This window comes from Oryctolagus cuniculus, chromosome 15, assembly GCF_051225735.1.
Source record: "Oryctolagus cuniculus isolate XC-2025 breed Fujian yellow rabbit chromosome 15, ASM5122573v1, whole genome shotgun sequence".
Taxonomy (NCBI): Eukaryota; Metazoa; Chordata; class Mammalia; order Lagomorpha; family Leporidae; genus Oryctolagus; species Oryctolagus cuniculus.
The window spans coordinates 82,176,555-82,193,164 of record NC_142881.1 but is presented as its reverse complement, the minus strand read 5'-3'; positions in this window follow the sequence as shown (position 1 = coordinate 82,193,164).

Genomic DNA, 16,610 nt, shown 5'->3' with positions numbered 1-16,610 from the left:
TCTTGTAGACCTGGGCAGCCGTGTGCAGCATCCCTGGCTTGCCCCCACATGTCTCTCCCTTCTGTCCTGTATATTCTGGAACCCAGCTCCTCTTCACCCTGACACCGGGAGAGGGCCCCCAGCATGCTCGGCTGGGTCCTAGGGAGATGCCAGCAGGGCCTTTCTGTACTACTGAGCCCTGGTGTCTGCACTGAGTTGCTGGGGGGAGGGCTGCCATGGGTGCTGTGGGCTGGCCCCGCTTGCCCCAGGCCCGGCCCTGGTCTAGTACAGCGACCTGTTTTGAGCCCATCCCCTCTGCCCCCACCTGTCCCAGCTCCCCACGGCCTCCTGTGCCACAGCTGTCTGCTGCTGCCTGCAGAGCTGGCTGCCTGGTGACTCCAGGTGCCCTCAGGGATGGGGACGGGGCCTTTCTCTGTGCTCTTCTGGGTCTGTAGGTCAGAGCCCTCGGGTCCCAGCCAGGCCCACCTGAGCCCACATTCTGATGAGGGAGAGATGTGGCCTTTGCCCCCTAGAACGTGAGCCCTGGCCCCGGCCTCGGCTGTGCTGGATGGGAGTGTGCGTCTGTACCACACCCCGTTTGTGAGCACAAGGCAGAGGCTGCATCACAGAGACGTGGACTCGCTCTGTGTGTCTGGCCCCACCTGCTTCTCCTGTCACAGGTGCTCAGGGCAGGGGCCCAGCCTTCTTCCACGCTGTGTGGTGTCTCCCGAGGCCATGGCTGAGGCTATTGCTACTGTGTCTGGGAATCAGCCAGCCCTGGGAGGCACGGTCTGTTCCCAGTTCTTCAGGGGCTCATGCGTCAGAGCATCAAGAATACAAAAGGTGAAAGTCACAGTTAGTGAACGTGGCTCTGGGGTGAACAGACAGCAAATAGACAAAATGCAGAGTCCAAGAAAATATGGTTAAAACTCACCCTGCCCCCACCCAGACACAAAGCCACCTTCCACATCCTCTTGTCCATCTCACAAAGGCCAAGCAGGTCAGGTGAGAGTGAGAGGGCTGCAATCCCACCTGCAGGAGGCTTGCAGGGGACACAAGGTGTCCAGGTTTTGTCCAGCGTCCAGCATGGTGGGGGAGAGGAAAACCTAGAGAGAGACAGACCTGATTCCACAGCGCCTCTGCCACTGGACAGCTGAGCCATTGGCAAAGTCCCTCACCTTCCTAGCTTCCATTTGCTGTCCTGTGAAATGTCAGTGACAGCAGCACCTGGACCAGGCATCCTAGAGACACACAGGCTGGTGTTGTGGCACAGCGGGTTAAGCCGCTGCCTGCGATGCCAGCTTCTGTGCTGGTCCGAGTGGCCGCTCTTCTGCTTCCAACCCAGCCCCCTGCGAATGCGCCTGGGAAGACATCAATGATGGCCAGAGTACTTGGGCCCCTGCCTCCCAAGTGGGAGACCTGGATGGAGCTCCAGGTTCCTAGCTTCAGCCGTTGTGGCCATTTGGGGAGTGAACCATGAAATGGAAGATTTCTCTCTGCCTCTCCCTCCCTCCCTCCCTCCCTTTCTCCCTCTCTCCCTCTGTCACTTTCAAATAAATAAAAATATTTTTAAAAATTAAATTTTAACAATGTTTATTATAGTGTTTGTCCTAATACATGATGCTATGTATCCAAAAAGCAAAGGATCCTTAAGGGAAAATAAAGTGGTAGAGGAAGAAGTGGAATTGTGCCCGGGGTCAGAAAGGGAAGTCTCGCAGAGCTGGGGAGGCCTGGGCAGGGCCTTAGGAAGCATGCTATCGTGTGTGCAGATGGTAGGAGGAGAGTGCTGGGGGGCTAGGGGTAAAACACCATCAGATGTCCACGTATCGCTCCTCTCCCCCATCATTAAGACCCCATAAGGGATAAGAAAATGGCAAAATCTGTGCTAGGAGATAGCCAGGGTCCCAGCTCCCAGATTCTGAGAACACACAGTGACATGGAGCCACACCCAGGCTGGAAAGAGACCCTGTGCAGGTAGAACAGCACTCACTAAGGAGCTGCTCTAGACAGAGACTCCCCCAGCACTTCAAGGTCAAGGGGAGGGGCTCTCACAGTGTCTAGCAGCCCTGCTGCCACTGCTCTGTAGGTGCCCTGGTTCTGCCTGCTGTGTGCTCCTGGCTTTGGCCTGGCCCAGCTCTGGCCAACATGGCCATTTGGGATCTCTCTCTCTCTCTCTCTCTCTCTCTCTCTCTCTCTCTCTCTCTTTTTCTCTCTCTCTGTCTCTCTCTCTCTCCACCCCTCTATTTCAAATCATTTTTAAATACATAAAAATCAGCCTTACATTCCCAGGTAGTAGGTATGATTTTTGTCCCATTTTACAAACAAGCAGAGACAGATGAAACAACTTGCTCAAGGTCACAGCTGAGCAATGGCACTGGGATGGGGCCCGGATGGCTGCCACTTGAGCTGAGCGTTTGGTTTGCACGTTGGGGAGTTTGCTCTTGGAGGTGCACAGGAGAGAGGGACCCAGCTCTCACGGGGGTCCCATTGGCAAGGACTTTCATGTATTCATTCACGCGTCTATGCCTTACACAGCCTCATTATCTTGAAAACCACATCCTGCTGCCCGCCCTGCATGCGCAGTGCAGACTTCGGAGTGAATTCCAAGTGTGACCCTCTCGAAGGCTGACACCATCGATCAAGCAGCCGGGGTGTCACCAGATTTAAGCCTTTTGCGTGGTCTACATCAGTCCCTTTGGCTTCCCCAGGACTGAAGCCCCTCTCCCTGGACAAGAGCCCTGTGTCTTGGCCTCAGGGCTTCTTTGCTCCCTGGAGGGGACTAAGGGGTGGGTTCCCCTCCAGCTCTGACTGCCTCTCAGGGGATCTGGGCTGTTTCTTCCCCAAGGCTACTCCAGGTGTAACTGCAGGAGGTTCTTGTCTTTGCACAACAGAGTTGGGGGTAGGGGGTGTGAGGCAGTGTAGCAGCAAGCAGCCAGGCATGTTTCATGAATCGAATACACCTGCCAGGCCAGGCAGGCATCTGGGGAAGAACTGAGGGCCTGGTTTGCATTCAGACGGCAGTTTTCATAGAACATGGGTGTGGGCCCCTGTTTCTCCTCCCTGCTCCCTCTCCAGGATATTGCTGGGTGGAGGGCTTCCTGGGTGTAGAATTCCTAAAATTCCCCCCAGGATCTTCTCAGCAGGGCACTACTGGACCCGATAGCTCTCTGGGTATAGGGCGGGAAATGGTCCCCTAAGCCGAAACCCACCCAACAAAGCAGTGCTTTAGGTATGGACTTCCTGGACAGGCACAGAGGTTTCCATTTTCTTGAAAAATTCCCACTTTCTTCAGCCTCTCACACACATAGGCTAATGTCTATCTAGCTACCAACACAAGGTTGCTTGTATTTATTTATTTTTTAACCAGCATCAGAGCGACTTGGAGCCCCCATCCCATGCTGGCTGGGTTGATCCCAGCTGATGGCCTCAGAGCTGTAGCAGAGACAGCAGGCCCTGCCAGCCCCCACTCCCCCACACCTCCACACCTGAGGCTCTGAGCTCCACTCTAGCACTGCCCCCTGAGCCATGCCAGCTTGCACTTCCTGAGTAAAACAAATGGAGGCCCTTGTTTCAAGCCATCGCCCTGGGAAAGTTGGTTACATGAAACAGATGACCAGAACACAGGCAGCCATAAGTGCTAATGTTCCTGTGGGAGACCCCTTGCCCAGGCATCCAACAGAATGAGACTCCCATCCCTTCACAAGGACCTTAATAAGTGACAACAGGAAGGCAAGAACTTCAGCAGGGTCACTAATCTGTCCAGAAAGACAACCAATGCTATGGCCACACAGGCACTCACCTGAAGGGGGAAAAGCCATCAGCATTCCAGAGAGCATCCTGGAAGTCTGAACCAACACATGAAGTGGGGTGGGGGGCAGAACTGGAAAAGAAAGAAGAGATTGAATTAACAGTATTCACAGGCTGTATGGTCGTGCACCTCAAAAACTTAAGGAAATAAAAACATTCTGGGGAAAAGACCAAGGGCACAGCTAGTTAAAAAAAAAAAAAAAGTAGAGCTTTGTGCCCTCCCCTCCTCACCAGAATTAGACTGGGACCTGTCACTGAATCTCACAAGTACCAGGCAATGCTGTCAGCCCAAGAGCTGGACTCACTACTCCTGAGACTAAACCTCGCTGTTTGGTCACACAGAGGGCTCAGCTGCAGTGCTCTGGGGCTGCACAGCCCAGATCCCAGCCCCACTCACAGTCCCATGGCCCTGGGTGTGTTATTTAAAGTCTCGTGCCTCAGTTCCCTCAAATGGAAGTGTTACTAACCACACCAAATGCACATGGTTATGAAAAGAAGTCAACAGTCGTTTCTAGAGGCCAGTGCTGTGTGGTATAGCAGGTAAAGCCACCAGCTGCAACATCAGCATCCCATATGGGCTCCGGTTCAAGTCCTGGCTGCTCCACTTCCCACCCAGCTCTCTGCTATGGCCTGGGAAAGCAGTGGAAGATGGCCCAAGTACTTTGGGTCCCTGCACCCGCATGGCAGACCTAGTAGAATCTCCTGGCTCCTGGCTTTGGATCAGCCCAGGTCCGGCTATTGGGGCCATTGGGGAGTGAACCAGCAGATGAAAGATTCTCTCTCCCTCTCTCTATGTAACTCTGCCTTTCAAATAAACAAATAAACTGTTGTTTCTATGTAAAGTTATCAAACCAGTGACTGCAGATCATATATGTAATTATTAGTCATTGATGTTAGTTGGGGTTCTCCAGGGAAACAACCCATAGAAGATACACCAGGGGACTTCAAACAGTTATTTTGGTGCAAAACATTTCAAAATCTATGAAGAGTTTTTTCATAATAGGCATTTTTCATGAGCTTTTTGAAGAGTCCTCCTATGCATAGATTTAAAATATTTTTGCACTACAATAAACATCATTTAATTCTGATTTCCACAAATTTTTTGAATAGCTTTGTATACAAAAGGAGAGATATTATGAAGAACTGGTTCCCAAGAAATGTGAGGCTACGAAGTCCCTCCATCTGCAGTCTGCACGCTGAAGTCACAGGAAAGCCAGCTGTTGTAACTGAATCTGAGTCCAAGGCCTGTGAACCAAGGCAGCCAGTGGTGTTAATTCCAGGTCCAGGGCAGGAGAAAGTGAGGTTAGATGTCCCAATTCGATGATGAGGCAGGAGACGGGGGTAAAGTCCTTTCTCAGCGTTTTGGTCTGTTTGGGCCATCAATGGGTTAGGAGACGCCACTCACCCTGGGGAGGGGTTCTACATCACTGAGCCCCCTGACTCACACAAACTCATCCAGAAACACTCTCATAACACACCTACACATTATGGTTTGTTTTATTTTATTTTAAGATTTATTTGTTTACTTGAAAGGCAGAGTTACACAGAGAGGAAGAGACAGAGAGACAGAGATCTTCCATTCACTGGTTCACTCCCCAAATGGCTGCACCATCCAGGCCTGGGCCAAGCTGAAGCCAGGAGCCAGGAGCTTCTTCCAGGTCACCCACATGGGTGGCAAGGCCCCAAGTACTTGGGCCATCTTCTGCCACTTTTCCAGGCCATCAGCAGGGAGCTGGATCAGGAGTAGCAGAAATGCACATTGGCACTCACATGGGATGTCGGTATAGCAGGCGGTGGCCTCATCCACTACACCACAATGCCAGCCCCTAGACATCATGTTTAGGGTACCCCATGTCCCAGTCACAGCTCCTCAGCACAGATGTTACTATTGGAACACACTCCCAGGCTGCAATCCCAGCATGGCTCAGGAAGAGGGTAGTTGTTTTCTTCTAATCACAAACACTTTGTAATCAAACTATATGTAAATATAACTATGTGTAGAAAAATGTATAGAAAAATTTCATAAAATGTTAAGCTTTCTGAATTAGGCATTTTTTTCTTATTAAGGTTACCAAAAATATCCATTATGCTATAGGTATTAAAATTTAAAATATACATAATCTACATTTAAGCACTCCAATTCAATAAATCCAAATGTTTAAAAATTAGTTAATACAAAGTGATTGATTCCAGCATGGCTTATAATAATGAAAAATAACCTAAAATGACTATCGGTAGTAGACTGGTTAAATAAATGATAGTACATTAGAATGTGTTACAGACATTAAAAAAAATGTGACATAATTTTTGTGCTACTACATGGAAAGTGCTGTAATTTACATTGATATAAAAAGTTTCAAAGTGATGTACATAATATTCTACACTTTTGTAAAAATTAAAAATAGTGTGTATACATTACATATGTGTTCACGTGTGTGTTGTGGCTTACATGGATGTACAACACTCTGGAGTATACTCTAACAAATAGGCACATGTTCTCATGGCAGGGCACCCTGACCCAGCAGAAGGGCAGGAAGCAGTCTTAACCATCACCATATGTCATGCTGTTCATTTTGAATGTTGTGCCTTAAGCTGACAGTACCTACATAACAATAAGTATTTTGTAAAAGACATATGCAGGACCTAAATAATGAAAATCATAAAATTCAATCTCCCTGGTGAAAATCAAAGAAATGATGGTGCAGGTGTTGTGGCACAGCAGGTTAAACTGCCACTTGGATGCCCGCCTCCCACATCAGAATGCGTGGGATCAAGTCCCACCTCGGCTTCTGATCCAGTTTCTCACTAACGTGCACCCTTAGGAGGCAGCAGATGACTGTCTCAAGTACTTGAGCTCCTGCCACCCAGGTGGGAGATCCAGACAGAGTTCTTGGCTCTTCTTGACTTTGTCCTGACACACCCTGGCTGTTGCAGGCATCTGGGGAAGTGAACCAGTGGATGGAAGTTCTCTCTCTCACTCACTCACTCTTGGTTGCTAGACCTTTCAAATAAATAAAAACAATTTTTTTAAAAAAGCAAAACTATAGCATCATAAACTATTTGTCCATAAAAATGACAAGGCCCTTTTTTGTTTTTGTTTTTTATAAGATAAACAGTTTGCTCTCATGTTCACAAAGTGACCGAGAAGGGCAGCCTTGTGTGCGGCTAGTGGTAGGTAATCACTCTCAACACTGGCAAAGCAATTAACTCATGGTTCTGGATGAGCAGCCCACTTCTAGAAACCTATCCTAAGGAATTAACTAAAGTCGAGGCAAAGATTTATGTACAAATGTTAAATCCATATGACTAAATAATGTAGAGCCATTAAAGTAATGTTTTTGAAATACATATAGATTATATATTATACATATAACAAAATGGATATCGTGCTTCTGGATTTTTTCCACGGCAGTAATACTTTTTTAAGTTTATTAAGCATATTTTTCAAGATGAAAGCAATACTTGAACATTTGAAATAATGGATATTATAGGAGAACCTCAGGAGATAACATGAAATAAATGAGTAGTATTCAAAGTTATGGGTGCATTTCCATCCTGGTTTCTCATATATTTTAATGCAAGGGTTGTTTTGCTTGTGTCATGGCACCAGGAGATTTTATCCATTACTTTAGCCTCCCTAGTCCCTTCTGAATGTGCAGCAGGTGGGAATCATAGCAGAGTGAAGAATCATAAGCTTATTCTATTAATAGAGACACTGGAGTGGGCTCTGCCCCTTGTCAAGTCTAATGATAAAAAGGACACCCGTGGTCCCCAGAACAGCCCTGCCCTCTCAGCACCTTCCAGGACTGTGGGGCTGAGAGCCTGGGAACCACACTTCCAGGACTCCCCTGCCTGCAGGACTTGTGTGAGATGCAGCTACTGTGAGGTTGCAATGACAGCCGGAAGGCAGAAGTGGGGGAGGAGCCACGATCTCCTCCCATGGCAGCCACAGGTGTCACCAAGTGGCAGATATGGGGCTGTGCCAACAGCTTCCAGGGTTCATCCCAGCTACCACTCATGTACCCACTGCCAGCTGCTGAGACAGTCTCTGATCTCCTGGAGAGCAGCTCTCTGAGCCTGCCCAGAGCCCCTAGAAGTCAGCAGCACCTCCTGAGCCCAGCCTCCTGCCCAGCTCTTCCTCCTAGTTTCCTGAATCCACTCCTTTCTGATTAAAACTCCTGAATGGTTGCTCTGTCCCTAACTCCTGGCTGATGAGCCTTCCAAATCCAGGCCTCTGGTGTCTCACCAGAAAAAGACAAGTGGGATGGGACCAGCATTGCAGCACAGTGGGTTAAGCCTCAGCCTGTGGATGCCAGCATCCCATATGAGCATTGGTCTGAGTCCCAGGTGCTCCATTTCCAATCCAGCTCCCTGCTAATGTACCTGAGAAGGCAGCAGGTGGTGGCCAAGTGCTTGGGCCCCTGCTGCCATGTGGGAGACCTGGATGGAGTTCCCATCTCCTGCTTCAGCCTGGCCCAGCTGGCTATTTGAGGAGTGAACCAGTGGATGGAAGATTGCTTCTTATCTCTCCCTCTATCTATCTGTCACTCTGCTTTTCATATGGAGTCCCAGGAGGGCCAGGCCCAGCCACCAGACTGGATTGCTGGGCTCTGAGCATGGAGTCCCATCGGCTCCAACTTATGAGCCTCCAGTGGTAGCAACACCTGGCTGAGCAATGGTGTTTATGACTGGAGTCTAACTCCTAATCTGTGTGCTTCAAGGGTGTTCCTCATGGCTGAAATTTAAACACAAAACATTGATTTTGCTATTTTCCAAACACGTGAATTATTTAAGCACCATGGGGCTATACCTAGAACTAGAGCAAAAGACTCCCTCTCATTTCTTCCAGAAGCTTCCTCCCCACTGTGCCAGGGAGAGAACAGTGCAGAAAGATGGCTGGGTCATGATGTGCCACAAGTACCATCAATGCCACCTTCAGCTCCTCGTGAACAACCATGAGGAGCTTCATCTGTCCCAGAGCTACTGGGCATTGTGCCCTCTGCACCACATGGAGCTTAGAGTGGACTGAGACCCAGGGAGGCCAGCATCTCTGATGAGATGTGTAGGCTCCAGCGTGTGTCCGGACAGGAGAGAACACGTACGGTGATGGGAGACATACTTTGTTAGTTACAATCCTTCTGCTGCCTTCTGCGAAAAATATACTCCCAAAGACTCCATTGGTCTTTTTTTTAAGATTTTTATTTATCTATTTGACAGAGTCACAGAGAGAGAGAGAGAGAAAGGTCTTCACTTCCCAAGTGGTCGCAACAGCTGGAGCTGCACCGGTCTGAAGCCAGGAGCCAGGTGCCTTTTCCCAGTCTCCCATGTGGGTGCAGGGGCCCAAGAACTTGGGCCATCCTCCACTGCTTTTACAGGCCACAGCAGAGAGCTGGACTGGAAGAGGAGCAACTGGGACTAGCACCCGGCACCCATATGGGATGCCGGTGCTGCAGGTGGAGGATTAACTTAGTGAGCCATGGCGCCAGCCCCAAAGACCCCACTGTTAACTGAAAGGATATTGTGTGTGAGGACCCAAGATTGCAGAAACCAGAGAATAAGAGGTAAGCTGCTCTGTTAAGACCACATAGGACAAAAGGAGAAGGAAAAGGAAGAGAGAGAGAGAGAGAGAGAGAGAGAGAGAGGAAGAGAGAGAGGGAGAGGGAAGGAGGGTGAGGGAGAGAGAGGGGGGGAGGGAGAGAGGGAAGAGAGAGGGAGAGGGAGGGAGGGTGAGGGGAGAGGGAGAGAGAGAGAGAGAGAGAGAGAGAGAGAGAGAGAGAGAGAGGAGAGCAGCCAGCTCTAGAGGAAAGTCACTGACACTCCACTGCCCACCTGTCTCATGCCCAGCTTGGCCTCTTCCAGAGTTCACTAATGACTTTGTCTTGCCTCTCCACCCACACCCCGCCAGCAAAAGGCCTTCTTTGTGCAGTAGATCCTTGGGCTGCTGTGAGTGGACACCAGACAGGAGTGGAGAAAGTTAACAGATGCTTGTAGGTGAACAGAGAAGAAGAGGTGAAGGCTTGCTGTGAGGGCAGAGGGAGTCAACGAGCAGGCAGCAGTGAGGGTTCGGTGATAAGAAGTCCAGCCAAGGTTGCTGTGCAAATATCAAACTCTGTATGGTTTTCTCCAGGAGCTGCAGGGAGGGCGAAAAAAGGCCAATTTGAACAGCATCTCCAGGGACCACGCCCCTCCGTGGGCTTGCAGAAACACAAGCAAAGAATGCAGATTAGGCTGTGAGTGACGCTGTGTCCCTTTCTCCACAATATTGCTTTGGGGATAAACCTGGGGTGGCTCCATACAGGTTACAAAAATCCTCCCAGATGTCCGCTCAGAGGTGTAGGGGGAGTCCTCTGTGCCCTCTGAGCCACATGGGACGGAAAGCATGCACGATGCACCTGGAAACTCACACACACACACATACATGGTGCACACAAATCCCCGGGCAATGCAGACTCAGGTCAGTGTCCACACACTGGGGCCACCCCACCCCCAGCCTCAGACTCACATAGTCAGGTCCAGACCCAGGTCACGTGATGCCCAGACTTCCACAGGCACATGGAAGCCCTGAGAGGCCTGCAGCCCCTGCAGCCACTGGGAGATGTGCTCCATTGCCTCCACCCCTCCCCACCCCGGTGCTGAGGCAGTGCGAGGATTCCTAGGAGGGAAGTCCCGTGTGGCCCAAGGATGAACTCTGTGGCCCTCAGCAGAGTGGTGGATGGGGAGAAATGGACGCTGAAGGTGGGTGAACAGAGGATCTGGCACTGCCCTAGAAGAGAGAATCAGAGGCGCACCTGCAACAGGGTGGGTTCTGGGCGCACGTTATAGGTCAGATGGAACCAATGGCTCAGTGGCTGCTTCAAAGCATCCAGAAGGGAAGTGAGCTGGGTGGCACTTGGGACTGTGTCTGGGGCCTCGGGCATCACTCACTGGGAGGGGTTACAACAGGGAAGGGGGTGCAGGGTGCCAGAATGGCCCTATTGGTTATGCAAACTGGGGACTCAAATTACCCTGAGCACTAGTTCCTGGGGACACATAGTCTCCAGCCAAGACAGGGGGGCTGCAGCCCATAGCCTGAACCCCAGCGGGCTCTCAGAGTCCCTTCCCAGGCACCTGGCCCTCATAGGAGAACACAGAGGCCAGAGGCCAGAAGAGCAGGGAGCCCCCTGGAGGCCAGAGGAGCTAAGACCCCCTGAGGGTGGCCTCAGGTGTTCCTGCCCCACCCCAGTTCTGCAGTCTCCAGCTGTCAGGGGTACCATGAATCGCAATGGTCTCACCACACAACCCTGGACCTCCCTTCAGAATCAGCCCTGTCAGGAATCAGAAGAGCCCTTCTGAAGCCGATGTCAGCCTGTTCCTCAGCACCAACCACCCCCCACCACCACCTCTGCTTTGGACCAGAGCCGGGTATGACAGCATCCTACCCCTGCAATGGCCTCTACCCTCAAAAGTGCAATCACTTTACTTGCCCAGTGGCTTCTCAGCAGGGACTGAGCCATTCCCAGAAGCCCCTGGGCAGCACAGACACACAGTCTCAGGCAATGCTCTCCTGGGCAGGCACTTCACCGAGGCTGAAGGGGGGCTGGCAAAGGCTAAACTGGCAGCAGGCAGCATTTCCAGCATGCAGTCTCTCCCATGAAGGTGGAGAAGGAACTCCTTCCCGCAGCGGCCCAACTTCCGGGAGCCAGGGGCGACTCCAGCAGAAACCACGACCTCATGCGGAGGACATGCTGGAGAAGCCCCCAGGGCCCTGGTGCACTGGATTCTTCCTGTGAGAACCTCATTCCTCTCTGTTCCGTGTCTCCCAGTCCACCTCCTGCCTCCGAGTCCCCTCCACACGGGGACTGCAGGGGACAGCGTCCATGGAGCTGCTGGGAACTGCACGTCCGCACCTGTATCCAGGCATCTGTAGGGGGAGCTGCCATGTTCTTGCCTGATCCCTCCTACCTAGACCACTCTGGGCCATTGAGACTCTTCCCTGGAACTGGGGTCTTAGAAGCCCATTCATTTTTAGTGGCTGAGATCGCAGGCAGAAAGCTCAGGCACTGTCCATGTCCATCGTGGAGAACAGAGCCAAAGAAAGGAACGCAGGGAGCTGGTGCCCAGGGAAGAACAGGAACCAGAGGTGGGTGCCCAGCCTCTCCCGAGGGTTCCCGAGGCCACTACAGCCAAGCCTCCCCAGGGATCCTTCCAATACAGCCCTGTTTTGCATAAGCAGGCTCCAGCCCAGTTCTTCCCTCAAAACCCAGAGGATGTGGGTGCATAGGGCAGGGGGGCAGGGGTGAAACAAAGCTGAGGTCAAGAGTGTGAAGCTCTCAAATGCCACCCAGAGCTCAGCCACTCCCCCCACCAAGGCGTCAGTGGGTGTTGCTGAGCCAACCACCCATACATGTGGCATTGCAGGAGCTGAACAGAAGCAGATGCTGCCAGGGACATGGGCCACAAGGTCAGCAGGACTGGCTGGGGCAGCTGACTGGGGTACAGGGAAGAGGGAACAGAGTCAGGCAGGGGGTGGAGAATTAACAAGGGAAGAGATTAGAGCGTTTTAAGGAAAACCTCATTTTTAACCATGCTCCCCAAGAAAAGGGGGCTGGTGGATCAACGGAGGTGACGTCGGCAGTGCAGACTGAGGATGGTGATTCGGGAGCTCCGACCAGACAGCACTGTCTCTGCAGGAAAAACCAAGCTGGAACTGGAAAGATCAGTGCTGACTCTGCATTTGTCTCCACTGTGAGATACCATGTCCAATATTGCCACGATAATTCAGCTGATGGAAGTAAAATGATTCCATCTCTTGACAACAGGTTTATGACTCCTCTATTTTTAAAAACAAGCTAAATATTTTATTTCTTTCAAAGAAAAATGTGATTTTTTTTTCCTTACCAGCCACAATAACTTAAATGAGTGACACCCTTCAGTGCATATATGTATCGTGTTTTTCTCTTTTTGAATAGCTGATACATATATATGACTGTCTTAGAAAACAGAGCACAGAGGGGTGGGTGGTAAAAAGTGAATCTTCCCCTCTCCCACTCTGCATTTAAAGCACTGATACTGGGGTTGGCATCCAGCACCATGGCTAGGACACCACTTGGGATACCCACATCCCAGATCAGAACATCTGGGTCCGAGTCCCAGCTCCATTCTCAATTCTAGCTTCTTGGAAGGCAGCCGGCAATGGCTCCACTAGTTGGGAGACCTGGATTGAGTTCTGGGATCCTGGTTTTCAGCCTGGCCCATCCCTGGCTGCTGTGGGCATTTGAGGAGTAAACTAATAGTTAGGATCTCTCTCTCTCTCTCTCTCTCTCTCTCACTGCATTTCAATAAAATTTAAAATAAAAATTCAGGAGCTACATGGCATAGCAGATTAAGCTACCACCTGTGAGCTAGCAGATAGATCTCTTTCTATCCTTCTCTCTCTAACTCTGCTTTTCAAATAAATAAATATATCTTTAAAAAAAAAAGTAAAAAATTTTGAAGCCATGGTCCCGAGTCTCTTGCTGCTCCCTCCAGAGGTGGCCGTAGATGCACAGTGACCTAGTTGTGCAGCCCTCCTTCTGTATACACTGTACCACTCCTTGCTCTTCCCCTGAATACGGCATGAGAGTGTTTTCTCTCTGTGTGGGTAGACTGCCTCTCATTTTGAAATATTCCATGGGGGCCGGCACTGTGGCACAGTAGGCTAAGCTTCTGCCTGCAGAGCTGGCGCCTCATATGGTGCGAGTCCTGGCTACTCCACTTCTGATCCAGCTCTCTGCTATGGCCTGGGAAAGCAGTAGAAGATGGCCCAAGTCCTTGGGCCCCTGCACCCACATGGGAGACTGGGAAGAAGCTCCTGGCTCCTGGCTTTGGATCAGCGCAGCTCCAGCTGTTTCGACCATGCAGTGAATGAACAGATGGGAGACCTCTCTCTCTTTGTCTCTCCCTCTCTATAACTCTGCCTCTCAAATAAGTAAGTAAATCTTTAAAAAATAAAAGAAGTGACTCCTTGGTATTTCTGTGTATTATTTTCTTTACCGTATTTTACTTGATAAGATCCCAATGGACGGACTTTTATATAGCTTGCATTCTTTTACTAGAATAATCAGGGCTGTAGTAAATGATGTTATGCTTTTCATGGGGATACACCTAGGACAAATTCCCATAATCGAAACTTCTAAGGTAGAGTGAATGGAGCAGGCTTTGGGCACAGTACTTATGTCACCACTTGGGAAACACACATCCCCTAGCAAAGTGCCTGGTTCAAGTCCTGGCTGCTCTACTTCAGGTCCAACTCCCTGTTAATGTGCCTGAGAAAGCAATGGAAGGTAGCCCAAATCCTTGGGCTCTTTCTACCCACATAGGGAACCAAAATGGAGTTCTGGGCCCCTGCTGTTTACAGCTGTTTGGAGCATGAAACAGCAGTTAGAACATCTCTATCTCTCCCTCTCTCTGTCATTCTGCCTTTCAAATAAATAATTTTTTTTTTTTTACAAAAAGCATTCACATGCCGGAAGTTCCTCTCCAATGGGATCACACTGCCAGGCAGTGGAACTTTTATCTATGGGGGTCCCAGTGCAAGGTCATCACATCACTGGGAGCCTCACCCTCGAAGTGAGGAATGTAGTCCTGGTGGCACCTGGTTAGTTCCCCAGAGAGGGCTTGTTATCAAGAGAGCAAGCCAGGGCCTTGAATCCCTCAGTCTTCCCAGCTGGCCGGGTCTCTCTTCTGCACCTGCTGCCACCACTCTGATACCATCTGCCGTGAGCCCTGCACCAGAGGCTGAACAGATGGGGTCACCTGATCCTGCCCTTTCAGCTTCCAACATGAGCCAAAAAACTTCTCATTATACATTTCTCAGCTTCAGGAATTTTTTAATAGCAACAACAAACAGACTGAGACACTTTGTTAATGGTACCTTTATCCATGAAAAAATCATTTTATTTATCAGTCACATTTATCCATCTTTTCTCTTTACGACTGCTGGATTCTGTGAAATCCTTTCAAATGCCTTTTCTACTTTAAGATTGAAAAGGTATCTTCATGTTTACTTTTGGTTATTTCATTTTTTCATTTGTAAAATATTTTAGTACTCAATATATCGAGAATTTTTTTTTTTTTTGCTTTAAAGAGAGAGGTAGAAATTCAACTTCATTTTTTTCCAGGTTATTACCTGAGTCAGTGCCTAAGTAACTACAGCTTCCACATGGCACTAGGAGGCTCTTTGCAAGCTCTCCCCTGAGGCAGCCGTATTAGGCTCTTGCAATGCTTACCATTCCTCTCTGCAATGCTGAATGAATTACGCCAACAGGCAGCTCCAGACGTCTGAGGCTCTCCTCTACCTGTTTACTAGCCATTTCTAAAGATGCAGGGAGTGAGATGATAACTCAGGCCATCTTCCTGATGGGCAGAGACTGTCCACCAGCCAGAGAAAGGATGAAGCCCTCTCCCGCACACCCTCACTGCACCCTGTGCTGGCTGTGCAGGCTGGAGGGGCAGTCACACTGAGACAAGGAGCAGCAGGCTTCCTTTCCCCATGCAACTGAATCCAGCAATGCTGATTCCCAGCCATGTAAGCCAGAGGTCTCAGTGGGTCTGGTGTTCAACTGTCCACCTGTGCTACAAGACGGCAGCAATAGACATGGGATGGGCTTAAAGGATCCAGCAGATGATGAGCATGGCTTCTGGGGTGGGGAAGGAAGGAGCACCTGGAGCCTCAGCTTCTAAAGAGAGAGGCAAGCAAGAAACACGGCCACCCAAAGAGAGAAGGAAGCAGCGGTGTGCAGGTTGTCCCACCTGAGCGATTGCAAACACAGGAGCATCACACACTGATCAACTTTGGAGTCCTTTATTGCCCGAGATCATGCCCCAAAGAACTCTTGACCCCAAGGCTCAAAGAAACAGGGTTTATAAAGGCAAAACCCACAAAGTTGGGGGAGGGGGAATGCATGGTTACTACGGTCAAGCTGACCTAAGGCCTTTGGGAAGTATCAATTACAACCTTGACAACAAATTGCAATGTTAACATTAATCCAGGTGCATCCTATTTGTTTTATGCTTAAGGAATCATACTAGGGAGCTTCTATGCTCTGCCAAGTGGGATGCAGTGAACTATTATTGCCTGAGTACTGCTATTGTCTAGTTTTAGATAATAGTTTCAGACCAGAATATCACAGTGGAGGGGGTGCTTTCTCAAGATGGAATCTCAGGTGCTCGAAAACAGAGTCTCTACTGTCAAGGTGTTACTTCAAGGGTAGCAGGAAAAATATATTCATAAACTGCAGGCTTCAGCTTCTCACTTAAATTAAGAGAAACACAGGGTCTGCAAACCAAGAGACACAGGGACAGGGACCTGGTTAAGAGAAGAAAAGTGTTAACAAATTGCAGAGGAGAAAATCAGTGAAGAGGAAGAAAAGCTCAAGAGCTCATCTCTCAATGCTGAGAAGAATAAAGCTATAAACATACAGCAACTGCTGATGCTGTGGAATGAAGGGTACAGGGTTGGGGGCACTGCACCTGAGGGGTGGGGGCACAGGGCAGATAAGCAGTCATCAGAGAGACAGAGTGCTCTCCAACAGGCAAACAATATTCATGAAAAGGAGCGACAACAAACTCTTCTGGCAAGTCTAAATGTAACAAGAATAAAGAGAATCCCGTATGCATGAATCAGGGGACAAACAGCATGGGGAGGGAGTGGAAGTGGGGGTGGGAGTAGGGGAAATGCAGACTTTCCCTGGATGACCGGTGTCTCCCTGGCAGAACACCAGACTTAAATGCACTGGAGCTGATCCAGAGACAAAGGAAACCAGGAAATCTGGTAGTGAATAATGAGATTCTGTAAGTACAGATTG